Source organism: Pogonomyrmex barbatus, unplaced genomic scaffold (assembly GCF_055798465.1).
Source record: "Pogonomyrmex barbatus isolate J1 unplaced genomic scaffold, ASM5579846v1 scaffold17, whole genome shotgun sequence".
NCBI lineage: Eukaryota > Metazoa > Arthropoda > Insecta > Hymenoptera > Formicidae > Pogonomyrmex > Pogonomyrmex barbatus.
The window spans coordinates 3,216,028-3,236,604 of NW_028297113.1; the positions used below are offsets into that span (position 1 = coordinate 3,216,028).

General features: G+C 37.5%; 1 protein-coding gene and 1 long non-coding RNA gene across 3 annotated transcripts in view; one reads left to right on the plus strand and one right to left on the minus strand.

Moving 5' to 3' along the window:
• The window catches only part of LOC105431187 (beta-1,4-glucuronyltransferase 1), a 45,765-nt gene that overhangs the window by 24,516 nt on the left and 672 nt on the right, over nucleotides 1-20,577 (minus strand). The gene's annotated exons all lie outside the window — the stretch shown is intronic.
• LOC148937073 (uncharacterized) lies at nucleotides 2,213-9,025 on the plus strand. Of its 2 annotated transcripts, XR_016138711.1 has the most exons (3): nucleotides 2,213-5,245; nucleotides 7,890-8,068; nucleotides 8,661-9,025. It is a non-coding gene; the product is annotated as an uncharacterized LOC148937073 (long non-coding RNA). The 2 variants fall into 2 exon arrangements; XR_016138710.1 differs by lacking the exon at nucleotides 8,661-9,025 and having other exon boundaries at nucleotides 7,890-8,445.

Sequence of the window (20,577 nt, forward strand, 5' to 3'; positions counted from 1 at the left end):
CGCGCGTTCGATCGCACTTCCCGGCTTCTGAATCGCGGCTCGCCTTCGCGACCACAGGCGCAAAAAACACGCGTACTCTCATTTTTCTTAACTTTTTTTCACCTTCGGGAAATTAATGGAGATTATTTTCGATTTTTTTTTCTCGCCCGTGAAGGTTTGACACGAATGAGCGCGCGAGTTATCGACGACATTGATAGATAAAAAAATTTAATTTAATATTAATAGCATAATAAACGTGGCATAAAAAGAGATGACATGTATAATAAAAGAATTCATATACAGGACGTTTTAAAAGTGGAGGTCAATCACTCGAGAGGTAATTGGAGACTCAAAAGTGGCAAAAAGGTTGGTATGAACACAGATCTGGAAATGCGTTGTTTTCGAATTATCGTTTTTATGTTGAAATTTTAAATTACTTTGTTTTCGAATTTTTTGTCAAAATTGAAAAAAGAGATGACTTCTTATGAGTTTTATAACATAATTAAAATTAAATAAAAGTTGCGGATTGTTTTAGCACAGAATACACCACATGGGAATACAGCCCGTTTAGTCAGAGACTCCACTTTAATTATATTATAAACTCATAAAGATCACTTTTTCTTTCAAGTTTGAAAAAAAATTCGAAAACAAAGCAATTTCAAATTTTAACGTAATTTCAAAAATAGTACTAATAGATAACTTGAAAATAACAAATTTTCGAATTTATGTTCATATCAACTTTTTTTATTTTAGGGTCTCTATTCATTTCTCGAATGATTGACCTCGACTTACGAAACATCCTATGTAATACGATAAATATAAAAAAATAAATAAATATATAAATAATAAAAATATGAAATGCGATAAATACAATTTTGTCTATTACATAATACATACATACCATTAATCCTCACCATTCACTTTTCCGCAGCGGCGGAAAATCTTGGATTGGCCAAGATTTAACGCAAAATCGCATCGACGCGATTCTCGAGCGCGCATAAATCGACGCTTGCACAGTGAAGCACTATTGTTAATGAAGTGCACAACTTGCGCAACCGCTTGTCGCATTCGCGGTCTCGTTATTTCAAAATTACGACGATAAATCGTCACGTGCGAGACGCGCGATATCGTGCACACACACACACACACACACACACACACACACACACACACACACACACACACACACACACACACACACACACACACACACACACACACACACACACACACACGCGCGCGCGCGCGCGAAATTACTTCGCTAATTACGACGGTCCCTAGATTCTCCCGATGTCGAGAGAGGCGGCACACAATCGGTAACAAGAAACGCAGTTGCCCACACTGAACCGCCGTGAGCGATCACGTAAACGCAATGCTCCCGTGTGGGCCATGGGTTACGCCCCTTTAATTAAAAAATGTAGAGCGCGCGATACTTAGTGCTCCCCTTAATCACGAAATTGACGGAACGAGTCACGCACCCATTTGTACGGCGCACACCTTTATTTGCGATGCACGGTGCGGTGGAAAGAAAAAAACAAGGGGAAAAAAAAATAAGCGAGAAGAAACGGCTGTCGTGAATGATTTTTGAAGAAATCGCAGACGCGGGAAAATTACGTGAAAAAAAAACAGTGAAATAGCGGGAGAGGGAATTCATATAAATAAAATATAACGAAGTTGGCGTTAATTTAGTTAATTTTCATCTTGCACGGTTGATCTGTACAAAACCTTCATATTGCAGAGGAAAATAAAGCGGCGATCTGAGAAAAGTTTCATTATTTTGCAAGCGAAATTAACGGAATTTCAAGCGTGATGTTATAATGATATCAGAATATACATCGCAATTTTATTGCAGAAAGTGTCAATTATCTGACATTCACACATAATAAAAGCAGATCTCCGTTCCGGTAAATACATCGCGAAAGACACAGATATCTCCTTTAATACAATTCAATCTTTTCGCGATAAAGGAAACATGTCCACTCCACTTGGATGGAAACCAGACGTCGCAGACGATCGCATCCGAACTGACATTAAAAATTCGACGTGTAATATTTCTGCTGTCGTGCCGCTAAAAACGCGGTCTCCTCACGCTCGCGCGTTTCGAAAAAAGAGAAGGATACCTCCTGATACCCTCTGGGAATTTCTTATGGCGATCTCTCTCTTCCTTATCAGATTTCCCTCTTACGGATGCCAGGTCGAATTACTGTCGAGCTCGCGGGAGCGACGACGGCGCGGCGTGGCAGTCCGCGGCCTCGCGGAAGTTCACGCTCGTGCACTCGCGGAGGAAAGTCACGTATGTCTAATGTCGCGGCGCTTGGAAACCGGTTCGGCGGAAAGTCCATCACGACAACCTTGAGTCGCCGGCACGTTCACCACCGCCACCGCCATCGCCACCGCCACCGCCGTCGTCGTCGTCGTCGCCGTCGCGATCGTCACCGCCACCGTTGTCGTCGTCGCGGTCCAAAGAATTTTCCCCGAGAGACCGACGGATGGGAGGGGGGAGGGGGGAAGCCACATAGATTCTAACGTACAAGTTCACGGTTTCGCGATCTCCGCCGCGCGCGCGATCGTCCGCTCGACTTCTCTCGATCTGAAACGCGCGCCGCGGATCCGATTCGATTCGATCGCCGCTCGCGAAGCCGATAGCGACCGGCGGTCGTATCAGCCGCGTCGTTACGCTCGATATCTCCGCTTGCGCTCGAAACCCGCGGATTCGCCACTTTCCCTTATGAGGAATCGTGTCGCGGCTCAGTTCTTCTTGACCGTCGATATTATTCCACGGTCTATGTTCCTTTTTGCGGCGTAGCAATTAAATGCCGAATATCGCTTATCATGTAAGAGAGAGGACGCGTCTGCTGGCAAATCGAAAAATTTGGTTGAATACAAATTTAAAAACAATTTTGTTGCATATTCAAAATTATCATATAAGACATTTAAACGATAAGAACAAAAATTTGTTATTTTCTAGCAATCAATTTGAACGTCGTATATAATAATTTTGAAGGTCCGACAAAATTATTTTTGGATATATTTTATACTTTGATAAATTTTTAAATTTGTCGGCAAAATGTGTTTTTTCGATACGTATATCGATACGTTTAAATAAATGTTTAATATTAAATCAATTATGAGTTTCTAATTTGTTTTTAATTTCTATACATATATAATCTCGATATCAAATTGTCAATTTAATTTACTTTATATTTTGTAAGCTATCTGTGATTTCGTTGTATATTCATTACAGTGATAATTAATTAAATATCGCGTATATATGAAAATATTCAATTTTACACAAAATATATATAAATATTTCGAAATATTATAATATAAATTAATACCTCGACGCAATATGATAAGCAAATATTAAAACAAATATTAACATTAATTATATGATATTCCTTCGTGACTCTTTTATCGATTTATTTTTAAATATGAAAACTTTATTTTTACATTTATCAACTAGATACTCTTCACACGAAGACATTCCTACAAAGCCGACCGGTGCAAATTTAACATCGAGTTCGTGGTTCCCGACTGATTTTGACGCAAGCATTCTCACGTAAGCTTTTGGAGCTTTCGCCTCATAACTATTTCCACGATGCTCATCCCCGCTTCAAATGGAGGCTACTAATTCCATTGAAATTAGAATTCCGAGAAGGTGGCTACATTCAATGGCTCAAAGGCTTTAACCCTAATGCATTTGAGGCACGTGTTCCAACGTTTAGCGATTCACTTGCGAATACTTGCGTTCTTTATTCAGCGCCGATTTATTTAACGATGTAAGTCGTTCGCGATGGAAAAGGCTCGTAATTCGCTCTAACAAAAAGTTAATTTTTTTTTTTAAAGATGAGGTGCCAACTTTCACAGACGTTAATTCGCTTACCCGCATACATCAAATACGGCTGTTTGACTATTAAAGGCACGCGCTTCGCGTCTTTTTACGGCAAACATAAACGTCGGCTAAACGATAAGAGGAAATCGTCTCAAGGTTGCGAGCAAAATAACGGATTTTAACATACTTATCTTCTTCGCTTTGAATATACATTCCACGCGCGTTTTCCCGACTTTCTAACAAACACATACGTTATTTTCAGGCGCGATTGTAACCCGCAAGTTCTTTCTTATCTGGAAGTTATTATCCATGCCGTTTGTGCGCGACGCAGTTTCAGTTTTGCAGAAAGCGGGTTTTGCGGTTTTTTCCTCTTTCTTTAAATCGCGCTTGCGACTGGACGTGGTGTTAACGGCAGCAGAGCAAAGTGTTCCGAAAAAATACCGTAACAGTGGTGAACTTTACATAAATATTCCATGCAATTTCTCGTCGTTTCAGCGAGCGCCATTCGCTGAAAGCCCTCTTTTCTGTACAAAGAATCGTTTCCGGCTGACAGAAGTTTTCTTAGAAAGAGATGCACAAAGGTCGACGTGAATTTTCTTTGAAACCTTCCCCAGGATTTTCCAAGGATTTTTTTTTCTTTCTCTGCCAAGCGAGTGTAAAAAACAGATCTATTTGTTAAATTTAACAGCTGTCGTAAAATGTTTAATATATCTCATTTGTGTTCATTCAACACATTCAATAATCTATTAGAAGTTAGCCCTCCACTTTTAGAAATAATTTATTTTGAGAGTTGTACTGAATTGTGCTAGATTTGTGCTACATTGTGCTCGAATTTTAAAACCGTGATGTGAAAAATGTCATTAAAAAAATGAAAAAAAAATGACATTTTTCGAAAAAAATCGCAAAGTAGGGGGCTAGACCTAAAACGTCGTTTTTTTTTCATTTTTTATTAAACTCTCAAAATAAGTTATTTCTAAAAGTGGGGGGTTAACTTCTAATAGGTCACTCAATATGTGTATTGAAAAGCGATAGATTTTTTTCGGGCGGTTTCATTCAAGAACCTGTGGTTTTTAAACGGATCGTTTTATGATATAGCAAACAGTAGATAGAGCACGTACTGTCACAATTCCTCTTCCTCGGAATCGCGATATTTCTATCAAATATCACGCCATTTACCGCGTACAATCTAGATAAAGCGCTTCACTGATATCAGATAAAAAGAAATGTATGAAGAGTTTATTCCGGGTAATATAGCGATGGAAGTGAACGTTTGAGTATACAGGATGAATGTATTGGAGAGCGTACGTGTGATATGGTATGAGAACGTGCGAATGATTGACCATTAAAAAAAGGATAATCTAAAGGTAAAAGGAAGATCAATGTGTGACATATAAAGCAGTCGATCTCGAGCAGCGTAAGGAACCAGTATAATTCGTAAGTTGTAGAATTTTGTTATTTTCTTTGAATTAAATTTTCTCTTTTAATTAATAATAATTTTTTTAATATTCGATATATATATATGTCGAATATTTAAAAAAAAAAAAATATATATATATATATATATATATGTGTATATAACTCGAATAGTTAATAAGAAAATAAATATTCTTAGCAAAGCAAGATTTTTATAACGCCTAATATTTTTTACTTTTAAATTTATATATAAATTTAAGATAATTATTTATGTCACAAATCATGTCATTATTTTTAACGGATTTGAAATGTGGCCACTTGAAACCAAGATTTTCATTTTTAATAAATCGATAGTCAAATTAATGTTACCCGTTTTTCCACAAGAAATTATTATTGCAAAAAATATTACAGTTTTATTTTATTTTGTTAATTACATCGAAGTTGCGAGCATATGGCGGAATGTCAAAAATTGCATGAATGATCATATGGCGGGATGTCAAAAATTGCATTAAGAAATCATGAATTTAGTCGCGAATATAAATTTGACATTTTATAAATAATAATAAAATTTGAGAAAATACACATTTTATGATACTAATTATTTGTTGAAACTAGAGTTGCATCATGTAGCATATAATACTGAAATTACCCGCATAATTTCCAGTAATAAGCTCTAAAGTCGCAAACTCTACTTCAACATTATTATCATCAAAGACCCCCGACGGAATAATCGCTATTTATTTTTGCAAACCGTGCAACTCCACATTAATGCAAATTCCTCGTCGTTTGAGTCATGACGCATAATATTCTACGAATATTATAATATATATTATACGAATATTATATTATAATAATATTCGGTGTTTTTCAAATGACACATGTACCATAAAATTCTTTTTCATCGGAAATTAAATTTTCCTCTAGCCTAGGATAGTTTGAATTTTTGCGTCGTCTTCTTAAATCGATTATCGTTTGTGCGTTCCGTCGAAGTTTCAGTCCGTCTCCTGACGGACAGACGGCAAAATTTTCAACTTTTATCCGGGAAGAACGTCAGTGACCTCCTCCAAAATAGTTTCTCGTTCCTTCTCTGTCGCACTACGTTTTCACAAATAACAATCGAACTTCGTCGGGTTCTTGCGGACGATTACGTCGAGGAAAGATTCGCGGTCGCGGAAACGCAAATTCATAATGACGACGTCGAATCGCAAACGCGTTTACAAAGGCACGAACGGAGAAACACGGGACGCGGGCGGTCGCAAGAATCGTTCTTTGTTTCCCCTAAAACCCGCTCGACCGCGACGGCACATTTAGCGACACGATATTTATGCAGCAATAATATGCACATTTTTATGCGGGATGCCGGCTCACCTCTTTTCCTGGTTCATTTTTGTTGCGCGAGCAACGAATTCTTCTGTGCGCCATCGCGGGCATTTGCGGCGAATTTACGGCTTCGTCGAATTCCGCGCGCGCGAGAGAAGAGAGAGAGAGAGAGAGAGAGAGAGAGAGAGAGAGAGAGAGAGAGGTAGCTTTTTATTTAGCTATTTGCATCGATTTAAACGAACGTCTCTGCGAATGCGAAAAAGCGGAATATTTTTATATATTCACGTTGATTTTAACCGACGTCTCTGAATACGGAATTCTTATCTAGATATGCTCGAGCAACGATTTCGAATATTTCAAAGAATCGAGTCGCATTCACTGAAAAGCCATTTCTTATCCGATTTTCAACGCTATCAACGATTTTTATAGACAATTTAATATGTTTAGATTAACTGATTTAATTAATTAATTTTTAGATTAATTGATACGCGTGTTATCCCAGTCCAAGGTAAAAAATTACGTTTCTTCGCACATACGCGAGTTTATCTATTTACAGAGACGAGTATCATAAAAATCATGTATCACCGACGTGATCATCGAGTCATCAAATCTCATTCTGATTTAACGTGAAAAATATGCGGGAGAAAAAAAATATATGCTTTTTTATCGAAGAGGCATACTTTCTTTTTACGCAAACCCGTATCGATAAACGTACAGTCATCTATTAGCATACGTCACGTGTCATTTCCATGAACATCTGTTGGGTCAAGGCATAAAATGTCTATACTATGTTTGTGCTCAATTATTATACATGCACGTGCTTATCTTGCAAAAAAGCAATTTTAGTAAATAATTGAATTGTAAATGCAAATTGTATTCATAATTTGCGGGGAAAATCGAAGTTAATAGAAAACGATTTTCATTTGAAATAAATTTCTTGTAGATTTATGAAATGCTTATCAATCATTCATCAATTATATTAAATTAATTAGTGATTTAATTATGCATTTAATACTGCATTTCCGTCTTTGGCATAAAATTACGTTTCAAAACTAATTGTAGGTAGTAATTGATATGTCATATAAAAACATATAGACAGAATGTCAAGCCCAAAAATTAATATTATTAAGATTTCTTCTGATGACCAGATATCAGTTGATTAATTACAATTTTTTTATCAATATTATTAATATTAATATAATTAGTAGTTGGTTTTTCGACGTGATAAAAAAAGGACAAGACAAGATTAGCTAAATTAAGCAAAGAATGATTTTGCGAAAATTGCTGTAAATTGACAATTAAAATTCTAATACTCTTCGAATGTTGTTTTCGATTAATATTGCAGACAAACGTCGCAGAGGCGTTTCACGTCGATGTTATTCCATCCGTGGATATTGATTGCGGCGCCTTTGACGTCCTTACGATCCGTACCCTCTCTCGCTAAGAAGCACTTTGACCGGTCGCTCACCCCTGTCCGCCCCTGCAAATGTCTCTGCACCATCCCTCGTGAATTAGTGTACTTGTGTAAGTAAAGGGGAAAGCATTGTCTCGTGGGATTCGGAAAAAGATCGGGGGATCTCTCAGGAAACAGATTTATAGATACTTCCCGGATAATCTTATTAGAGAACTTTATAAGTATAAAGTTCTGTAGTAACTCTATTATGAAACTCTATCTGACACTTCCATCATAATTTGATATCTCAAGCATTTTAGTCAAATAAATATGACAAGACATAAATTTATAATTATATAACTGTGAACTATATAAAATGGAAAACGCGTATAATATACTTCAAGTACTTAACAATTTTGTAAATTTGTTGATAAAATGTTAATTATTGCTTTTTATTATATTTTTTAAATTATATTTATTATATTTATTAAATTTATTACTGTAATTATGTTCTGTCCTTTTTATTTCTCACATACGCATTTCGTTAAAATAAAATGTTCATTATTCTCTTTTTATTAATGTTATTTTAAATTATATATATAGATATATATATATATATATATATATAAAATTTTCATAAATGATTGTGATCACATTTCGCCATTCTTTTCTACATTATTCAAACAAACTCAAGATCTTTGCTCAACATTCTGGTTTCTCAAGATGCACAATGTGCAGATCGACCGAGGAATTCGATCCTCGCGAAACGTTTGTGGAGTGCACAGTTCGTCGAGTACTTTCACGTCCCATCGACAGGACCTCGTCTTCAAGATGCTTATCCATTCTCCACACCTTTCGATCGCGATCTGGCGGATAACGCACGATTACTTCAATTTTTCACAGTGATAGAATTCAAGAACTCAAGAAGTCAAGATGAAAAATCTTATATCGCACACCGAACTACTTTCCTTGACAATGGAACAATCTATAAATAAAAGTAAAATCTAAAGTTTAAAATTTAAATTTTAAAATTTGCGAAATATTCAGACTTTGAATTTTCAAAATAAATAAATATTAAAAATAGACGACGAGGTGAGAAAATTATTTGTAAAATCCATTTCATAATTGTTCTCATTGATCGATATTTCATAGTCAATTCTTATATTTAAGATCGTCTTAAGTAAGCTCATACAGCTATCTTATTGGTTGAAATGTTAGCTTAAGACGATCTTAAATATAAGAATTGTCGATGAATACCGGCCAATGTCTAAATAGCCGCAGAAATGATTATTCAATTATGGCATTCTCCTGTCAGATATCGCTCTCAAAATTTTTAACTTAGTCCAGTTTTTTTATTTTGCAATACTCGTTCGGTTTATAATTGACTTACGCAAGATCGTCTCGCGCATCGAAGTTGCGACGGTCGCTCCGATTTTACTTTCGACCACTGACACAGTCGCTGTGACCGACGAAAGCTGCTCAAACTTTCACGGCGAGATCGTACGCGCCAGGCGTGCTAATGTTAGAAAGGTCGCACATTTTTAGCTGATTGTTTAGCTTGGTCGAGACCCACATATGGTCTAGATCCAAGTTTAAGGACATAAAAATGAAATATCATCTTCTTAATTTTCTTTCTACCATCAAGTTAAAAATTTATGTATTTTTTTTTATATCATCCAGATAAAAGCGGTGTGAAAATGCGCGAGAAAGGAGACTTAACTTCACGGAGATTGTCGAGCGCATAATTAAACGTTTAAAAATTCATGTCTTATGAGCTTAGTTGATGAATTATTTCATACATAATGTACCATTACGTTATATCCATCTTCGATTATTCGTGGGAACCTGGCGATATTATAGGAAGGTTGCGATTATACCCGGGAGCCCGATTAAGACGGATTATCCGAGGGGAGACAGTCGGATGATCGAGTGCAAAAACCACAAAGTCATTAAGTCTGCAAGTGATGACGCAACGACACTACCTCGATCGTCTTTGATCGATCGTGGCGTAATCCTTGCATCATCTTGCATTCCGAAAAGAAGCGAATTTTATCGATAAACAGCGATTCAGGTTCTTCAAATTTTATTCGACGACTGCCTCAAAAATTTGCAACTTGATATTTTTTTCAATAGCAACAAATGTCGCCCTATCTATTTAAATTTCGCTCAAAAGATGTTAAAGTTTATTGTAATTTCGGAAAAATTCGGCACGCCTTTGATATGCGCCAAGTAAAAAGTTCCAGAATCCAAGACCCGATTTCTTCACAATTCACCTTTCGGAATCCGATCGGCCGAATTTCTTCCACACGTCTGCATCCCGCCAGGAGATAACGACGTCCCTGAGAGAAGCGGACGGATCATCATCGTCGTCAAATGCGTGAAACTTCCAGTCGGAAGGCCGGCTGGAGCTTTCACCTCACCATCGTCCTCGTCACGAACGCTCTCACCAAGGTCGTTTCGAGGATGTCGCGCGACCTCTGCGTCATCATCCTAACTGGAATATGCATGCGGCTTATGCGCACTTAGGTGCACCTCGGCTAGATAAGAATAAATATTTAAGTCCCAGCTAAGGCGACCGACCACACGGCAGGACAATTGCTATAGTTTTGACAAAATAACCACATGTGCCTTCTGTCTTGTCTTCGAGGAAACAATCGCGTGTTCGGTCGAATGTTTGATAAACATTTAACTCAAGGATACTAACCAGATGTTAACGTGCTACGCTAATGCGCGAAGCTGACATCACGAGTTTCGTAAGACGCAATATGTGTCGCGAGAAAATAATTTTAATTTATCGTGGAAATTTTTAAAAAAAGAAAATACTTCGGGGGATACGTGAATGTGGGAACGACTAAAAATATTTCTAATTTAATTTTGACGCACCGCAAACCATCGCGTGCGTATCTCGCGGCATACATCTTTAATTTAACCCTGTTAATAATTTTAATAGGATTAAAAGTGCCGACTTGGAAAGGGACGAAACGCCTGAAATATATTTTATCGAACCGCCTAGCGCCGAAGCGGGGGCAAAAGTTGGCCAGGTAGGTGTATCTCGCAGTCGTGCCGGTTCCGCATAAATTTAAAATTGGTGCAAGGAGGGCGATCGATCCGAGCCGGATTTCGGCAGCGGACTGTTATGATTATCGTGGCCGATGCGGCGATTGCGTCGGCTTGGATGCAGGTGTTAAGGCTTATCGACCGCCGCGATTGCTCGAAGGAATTCCGATCTCGGCCGATTGTCGACCGCGATCCTCGCATTTGGCACGTACGATCTTCGTTAATCGGCTACGATCTCGTTATCGTATGCCGCGGGTAAATCCCTTTACTGCGCGATCCCTCTTAGGATCGCGGCTCGTTACATCGCTGCAAGACCCGACCCGAGCCTCGAAACCGCCCCGAAACTCGACTGACCCGGAATCCGGATTTGGAGCCTACTTAAATCATGATATTCTCCGAGGATCCAGGGCCAGGTGCCAGGTGCTTCCCTCCCGACAAGCTGAATCATTAACGTGAATCTCTCAGTTTTGCGCCGAAGAGAAACGTTCGCCGAGTTCGCGCATCTGGTTGTGTATGGGATCAAGGAGAAACCGCGATTCTCCGCGAGGTCGAATCGATGAACGGCGAGGGCGATCGTTTGAAGTCCTCTGTGCACGGTCGCGCGACACAAGTCGTCGAGAGTGGTAGAGGGTTAATTGACAATCCGCGATTTATGTCCGTCACATCGCGAGTCAATGCTCTCGTCCTCGTTTCCACTTCGGCCTCGGCTGCGATCCGGTCGTTCGTCTTCTGCTCGGCACGCGATGACGAGCTTGCAAAGAAAGAAAAGAAAAGAAAAAAAAAAAAAAAAAAGAAAACAACGAAAATGGGAGCGATGCACGTTGCACCATTCTACATTTTGCGATAAGATATTTTTAAACGTGTCCGCAAATTCGCGAACACGTTTGGAATACCTTATCGCATCCGCGAGAATTGCTAATGAGCACAATTTCTCATAAGTATTGTAAAAGACACGTATGGGGGTGTCGCTGGAAAGATGTAATATTTTTCTAAATGTGCGATATAGATGTAATAACAACAATTATTTTGAACTAAATTGTAAACTTGTGGACGCTAACCAAGTATCCAATTATCAATGGAATTTTACAAAATAAAACACAAAAGAGTAATAGGATTCATACAAAGATAATACAATTTATGTTCCTATGTATCTTTAGTGCGTTATTTTTATTTATCATTCTTCTATCGCGTCTACTGTATTTTCCCCGAGAGTCCAATATCGTCGCTGAAGACACTCGATCAAAGCAGTCCGAGTCCGATGGGCGAATAATAATATTTTGCCTTTTCCTGCGGAGAAATCGATCCGGTGTAACGCCCGTTTGGAAACGGTGGCCAGCGAGCGGAGGAAATGCAATTAAATTTTGGACGTGCGATCTCATTGCCGGGAATCAGATTGGGGACGAAGCCGGCTAGAGCGGCAGACCGACCGATCGATTTCCTGCTTTGCGACTGCCGGCGGTCGCCCTAACTTAGCACCGTGTGTGTCGTATGCGAGCGAAGTCACCCCCGCGGCCCCACCTACCCTTTTATCAGACACACCCCTGCCAAAGAGCGAACGTTACTAACTGTACGTGCAACATGAGCCTACCTGGTTATTCACGTTTTTTCCCTTGTCCAAACATAATTATCCTTGCCTCCTATTGCGAAATTTCCCTTATCCGTGATCGCTTCGTAAACGGAATCCGATATTACTTTCCGTCTGATAAAAGGTATCATATCGAAATTTATTATGCTTGATATACCCGAGGCATTACATCGCCGCTTATCAAACGCTGTTTTTATCGCATTTCATTGCATACTACGACACATCTCATTATTTTATATTTCTCTCTCTCTCTCTCTCTCTCTCTCTCTCTCTCTCTCTCTCTCTCTCTCTCTCTACATAGAAAAAAAAATCAGTCTTAAATCAAAACAAATATTTAGTATTTTCTCATATGAGCAAGAACATTATAATTTTTTTCAAAATTTTAATCTTGATTTGATTGAATTTGTATTGATGCAAATATCAATATTTTGCTCAACTCAAGAGCAAAAATCTTCTATGTGAAGATTATAATATTTTTGCTTACATATAAAAATATCTATATCTGCATCAATACGAATTCAATTAAAAATCAAATCCAAGTCAAATTCAAAATCAAGACTGAAATCAAATTCAAATTCAAAATCTAAATTTTTCTAAGAAGACCAAAATTTTTCTAAGAAAATTATAATATTCTTGCTTATATATGAGAATATATAATCTTGATTTAAGTCCTGATTTTCTTTTTCTATGCGTCTTTCGATTTTATATACACTTACAATTTAATGCGCTCGTTTCCCCTCGGTTCTTTCCCACCGAACGGACAGAAAACCAGCGTCCGATTTCGACATAGCCACGCGCAAATTGATAAATCGTGTCTTGTTTTGATTGCATTCGAACGTTTTTTTTTTTTTTTTTATTTCCCCCGTTGCAGTTCACCGATGACATATGGATTCTGCGTTACACAAGAGACACCGACCGAGCGTTAGCAGTTTCGCGTTTAACGCACACAATTCCGAGCAAACCGAGCGGCAGGAAATTAAAAACGGAAATGATTAACTCTCCCGGGATGTGACTCCGTTCCGCACGTAAAATAAAAATAAAAATGGAGAGAGGCAATGCACGCGTTTCCGTCGTTTCCATCGTGCGCGCGCGCGCGCGCGCGATGCACCTCGCCGCAATGTGGAAAGCGACGAATAAATAACGATGTAATATTGCGATATATCGTTTGCCATACACGCGGACGACAATACGATTGTGTAATACCGTGTGTGCAAATGGTAATGGAGCGCGCATTGCAGCAGATCGCGCCGGATCTTCTCGAGCGAGGAAAAAAAAAGAGGAGAGCCGCGATTGATAAAATTTTATTGTTCGAAAATCCGTCCCCCCCCGTCTGAGGAGAGAAAGGCATCATTGTGAATCACCTCGTCGAGCGTGAAGATTATGACTAGGCAATTTCTTCAGTCGAAGGATTCATTATCGAAGGATAATACATCGGTAGGAATCAGCCCCGTGTTACACGTTGGACCGCTAATTTAAGCAGCGGCTGAAATTTTTGATTAATGGTCCCCGTCTGCTAAAATCTTTTAAAATCTCTGTCGCTCGGCGACTTTCAAACTCATCGCAAAATAATTCAGTAGCTCGAGCACTTAATGATCGCGAATATTTCGGCCTCTAATCTAATCGTATTTCACTGCTTTTTTTAGGGGGGAAAAAAAAAACTTCAAATACCGTATAAATATTTAATCAACGAGAAGTGCAATCGATGGCGAGATAAATGTGGAAATTTATCAGTCATCAGACGTCGCATTTCGTAATTTCGTGATTGCACATCTCGATGAATAATTTTAATCACGGTGACTGAAAGCAATAACGGCGAAAGAGTGCAAATTACTGCAAAGTTTATATCAGATTGCTTTTTTTCGCGTATCGCGATAAAAATCGCGACGATAATTTTATGAATGAATGGTTGCTAAACGAGTGTGCGTGATAAGGCGATTAATTGGTATATGATGATCGATACACGATCATGGAAACAGGATTTCGATAATCGGATATACGAATTGTCGGAAAAGTCGATGTTATCTAAAAATTATGCGTGTGTCGCCCGACACTCATTAATTCTATCGCACGAACCTTATGCTTAGAACCATTGATATGCGAAGAGATTAAGAGTAAAGTTAAAAATAATATATGATGTTCTAAGGTAAAAGTCAGAAGCAACGATGTCGCTAAAAATTTACGTTTTCTACGTTTTAACCTTTTGCAGGGAGGACAAAGCTGGAGGTATCCGCCCAACAACCAGAATATTTAATATCAATTTCGGGATATTTCCATCAATTTTAAACGCGTTAAAAACCGATAAATTTGTCTCGTGTATGTTCTATTAAATTTTTGAATTTATCTTTGCCCTTTCTTTCGCGTGTTTACAAAGTATTAAGACCTTTGTCTCTCACATTCTCACGTTTTTTTTTTTCGATTAGCGAAGAAACAGGAAGAAAGGTAAATACAAAATGTAAAAGTATGTGATTAAAAAGTTAGCAAAACTAAAGCCTAAGATGTTCTTCGAGGAAGATCACGAGGGAATTCGCCATTAGTAGCGAGTTTTCTATTTTCAACATTAAACTTCTTCGCGAGTAAGTCTCGAGATGAAGTTTCGGATGAAGTTTAACTTTAGAATCGAGTCAATTTACAATTAACGAAGGGGTGCGGAGTTTCCTTTATCCATTTACATCTTTAATCACATCTTGATTTACAAAGGTCCCTTTTACATGAAATATAAAATATCTCCGTAATTAGGATCGCCTTGGGAATACACGCCAAAGAGAAGTCGACTCCGCACTCGTTAAAAAGTCTAGACTTCTTTGTGCTTGTGCACATATATAAACTATTATATAAGGACCTAATAAAAAGACCTACGTTTATACGGAAAGGATAATTTTAAAAATTTGGCCAGATATAAATTTGAAAATAATTTTATTGGGGATGTCAAAATAATTAAGTTCAAATTGATTATTAAAATATAAAAAATGCAATATTATCGTCATGCTTGAACATCCTAACATAATTATTTTGATGATCCAACAAAAATTATTTTCTATATTTGTGCCCAATCTTCTTAGATATTTCAACAAAATCGTTCTTTTCATGTATCTATAACATTCAAAAAATGTTTCGCTGAAATTCTAAATGTTACGCTGTTTTTATATAAAATTTTAATGTAATGAGTAAAATAAAATATCTGTTTTTTGTCGTTGTTTTTTGTATCTAGAAATGATAAAAAATTGAGGTCTCATAATCGAAATCATAGTCACTTTTAAGGGGTGTAACTAGCTATTATCTGACTGGGCGTTGAGGCAGAGAGACATTTGACAAATTATTCAGATATAAAGTCAATCTCTGTTATCTATATTGATTAGAAACAAAACATCATGGTGTTTGCAAATCATTTATCCACTCTAGCTAATTGTTCGTTTCTATATAATTTTCTCTATCTAGACCGCAAGACTATTTCTTCAGCGAAGGATTTCTGCATGTACTTTTAATTTCCAGATAAACCCAAGGTGTATTCCTTAAGAAGCTTCTTACAAACGACCAAAAAATAGCAGTATGTAAAGAGAAAACGAGGAATATTATTCACAGGGACTGTAATATTTGCGCAATCATTCCCGGATATGGTTATAGATATTAAACCACATATCAACGCAAAGGTCAATGTAGCCCACAGAAAAACAATCGCCTGTTTGTGGGTGATCGAGAGACACTTTGGTGACCAAGCCGACTTTCCATCGGACGTTCCCTTTCACGTTATCCTGGACTAGATCCATCGAGAGGGGAAGGGGGGAGGGGACAGTCCCCCTCGACTGTATGTTGACCGGGTGGCGAGAGAGCGCGTGCGGACGCGTTGGGTGCACGCGATTGACAACATGACGACCCACAGTACAGAAATAGATTCGACCGCCATATACAGAGTGTCCCCGCAAAAGGTGCACGCCATGGCGCACCTAATACGTTCCCCTTTGCAAGTTGAACTTCGACGTTGTCGCGCCGGCTAAACTTTCCCTATGAAGCTATCTTGAAGTTATTTCCTCCCAAGTTTTAAAGCCATTCTCGCAAGATTACACCGTCTATTTTCCGTCAAATTACAAAGATATTAAATTTCACGCCGGTGCGACGAAACAGCGTCTCCCTATATGAGAATAAAATTGCCCGCGATGTCAAGTTGGAATATAAATTTTTAACATCGGAAAAAGCGTCCCGCATTTTTGTCTGCAGTTTTTCTAAACTTTTGTCCCAATTTTTTGGGACCTAGGATTTTCTCTAATTTTAATATACCAATAATGCGCGAGTGAGGAAGAAAAAGAGAAAGAATGATAACGACGTGTGCGCGCGATGCTTTTTTTTTTTTTTTTCTTATAAAAGATCTAGGTCATACGAAGTTAGATAACTAGCCTCTTCTATTCAATCCACGACTTTAACGTGGTGTCGCGCTGCATAGAGTCCGCTTATGGATTCGCATTTAAAGTAATTGAGTTCGAGCCATTTCTCTGTCATCAACGGAAACTAATCTACGCCGACCTGATATCGTTCGTGCGACCAATTCACGTCGTGGCGAGAGCTAAACGGAATTACGCGTCTACCAAACTTTCCGCGTGTGCACAGGCCGGAATCGAGATCGAACAATAGAATCGAATGTCTCACGGTTATGGGACAATCATAATCACGCTCATATACGGGGTGACGCGGAAATTTCTCCCGTTCGATTCTCGTGCCAATCTTTCGGCTATAGACGAAGAAACGTGGATGATATTTGAAGTCGATTATCGAATAAAAGATTGCAAGAAGGTCCACTTCGTCGTTGAAGACAAATCGAATTGAAATCAAATCAAAGGTGACCTCCAAGAAAAAAAAAAAAAAAAAAAGAGGAAAGAAACGCGGAGAATCTGGAACGCCGTATCTCTCGAGAATGTCTCGGAATTATCGCCACATCTTTCATTCTTCATCGCGAATTCCTCGATCAATTTGTCGCGTGCCTCCAGCTCGACGAAAATTTGCTATCGCCACCGAGACACCGGGTGTAATAAGAAAGCGAACTATAATTCTTCGAGATCTTGCACGCGCGATTAGCGACGCCCGGGTTACTTCCGCCTTGCATTTCACATTCATCAGCAGCGCCTTGCAGCCGGCGTTATCATGAGTTTCGAATTTACAATCATTCATAATTCATTTCATATTCTTGCTATCAATTCTCATTAACGCTAAGAAACCATACGTTATAATGAATAATGTATCGAGGAGTTACGAGGATGTAACGAGCCGAGAAATAGCATATTTTCAACACCATGTAAATTTTTATTTAAAAAAAATAGATGAATAGTTTTTGTCTTGGAAAAATGTGTTTTTGATAAGAAAAATAAGATGTAAAATTAGAACAAATTTGCAATTGGATAAATAATGCGTTCTAAAATAATATAGTCGCAATCCATATGCGATCACGATAACTGAAACATTTAATGATTTATCTAATCAACTTGAAATTTTTAATAACATTCCATAATATGTAACAGAAGCTTTCCGTAATACTTCTTTAAATTATAATAAAAAAATAAAATTTAAAAAAAAAACAATTTCTTAATCCAGATTTAGTTTCGTAAAAATAAAAATAAAATTTTACAAAATTCTTGCTATGAATCGAAAATAATAAATGCAAAGATGAAAAAAACGCCTACATTATATAGTTTCAAACAATTTGTTAAGACTAAATCTTGGTCACCGCTTTAGTATATAAACTGGTGATAAATTATTTATATTATCTAATTGTTATTATCTAATTGCGTATTCTAATTTTGCTTTTGATCTTGTTTTTCTTATTAAAAACACGTTTTTACAATAAAAACACATTATTCACCTGCATCTTTAAGTAAAAAATTTACATGATATTTAAAAATATTCCATTTTTTTATTTGCTTCTATATATTGCTCTGATATTTCTTTATCCCAAAAATAAATTATATACAATAATAGTAATAATAATAATAATAATAATAATAATAGTAACAGTATTAATAAATCATTTTGCCTCGTTTACTCCAATTATTCCACTTGATTAATGTACATTTCTATCAATTTAGATTAATTCTAATTTTGGTTTATTTATTTTTTCTAATAATTAAATAAAAAGTTGAACTGAAAATAAAATTAATCTACACGAAGAAAAACAAAGATCTCGATTATTAAAATAAGAGCATAACATATTTGTTTCATTAAGAATATCACTGAATTAACAAAATTATTTTTAATTAGACTTTAATTCAACAACATTTTTTTCTCAGTGTACTCACGTGGAAAGAATAGTTTTGCTGGCAAGTTTAAAAATTTGGCCAGATATAGATAGAAAATAATTATGTTGGGTCTCCAAATTATTATGTATTGCTTTTGAAATTGGCTATTAAAGAATCAAACAGTTTTGCTGGCAAGTCTAAAAATTTGATCTCATACAGATATAGATCTGAAGGTGGTAATTTTACACCAAAATTATCTAAATTATTATTACGGCTTAAACATAATAACAATAATACTGCAAACATTTTTTATTGTACACTGAGAAAAAAATGTTGTTGAATCAACAGCATTAGTCTAAATAATATTAAAAATAATTTTGTTAATTCAGTGATATTCTTAATGAAACAAATATGTTATGCTCTTATTTTAATAATCGAGATCTTTGTTTCATTAATAATGTCATCGATTTAACAAAATTATTTCCAATTAGACTGTTGATTCAACAGCATTTTTTTCTCAGTGCATAAGTCGTACATTTATTCGAATGTAAGAATTTTATAAAGGGACGACATTATATTTAAAGGCATGATATCTATGTATCGCGCTCTTTATTCCACGAACAAAGTCTCCTAAATTATTACTGTCGGCCGCACGATTTCGCGCGCGCAAGTATGCGCGACAAAGCGGAGGCGAGGAGCGGAAGCGAATGAAAACGAAGCGAAATTCCGCGGCAACGCGCAGAGCTCAGTCCGCGTGCAATGAAATTTCGTGCCGTAACGAAGTTTCATTGGAATATCCCGCCACTGTCCTCGAACACAACGAAGCGGCACTCGATACGGTAAAAGCCTCGACGCGGCCATCCGACGTGAAGCTCGTCGTAACGAGCTTTCGCTGTAATGCAAACGCCGTACGTTGTTTATACGCGTCGTTACTACGTCGAGCTCTGCTGCGAGACAAAAAGGATCGGCGATTTTCTCACCGAGGATGATTCAGGCGTCGATGGAAGCATTCGCGCTTCATCATCTCGCTCGTGAAAAGATGAGCCGAGAAGCGTCGATGATTGAGTTAACGAACGCGCCGCAAGAGCCACGTAAGCGAGAGATTCGATTTGCGTTGCGTAATTAATATTGATTTGATTTAGTTGTTACTTAATTGACAGCAAATCGGATCAGGGATCATAAATATGATCAGGGAACGCCCAGTATGTCGTTTATCGTTCGTGTTAAAAGCTACGACTTGTACCACGTGATAAACATTCCCGAGCTGATGGCTTTCGCGTATTGCATGGAGATGAGGCTTACTCATTCCTAATAAATAATGTAAATGTTGCACGGTATATAAATAGATGAAATTTATTCTCGAGTAATCAGTTTTGTTTGCTTGTAACGTAATTTTATTAATCGCTTCTATGCTCCATGTGGAAGCAATTAACATGTAATTTAGTCCTCATTAATTGCTCTTATGCTCCCCTACATTTACGTGGCGATTATTTCGCAAAGAGGATCTGTTTGGGATCATTAAGTGATTCATCATATTATCAAACTGGCAAAACATTATGCGCGATAAAATAAAAAAACCGAACCGTATCGGGTCGTCGAATAGCTATAAAGATCAATTACGATCGACGTGTCGACAATCGTAAAAATGGTCCAAGTCGTAAATCGAGGAGGAGCCCAATTATTTGCACACATTTGTTAATTTACGTTGTGCGACACGCCGGAACGTTGTCACCACCGGAAAAACAATCAACGTCGAAATATAAACTCACTGTTTACGTAA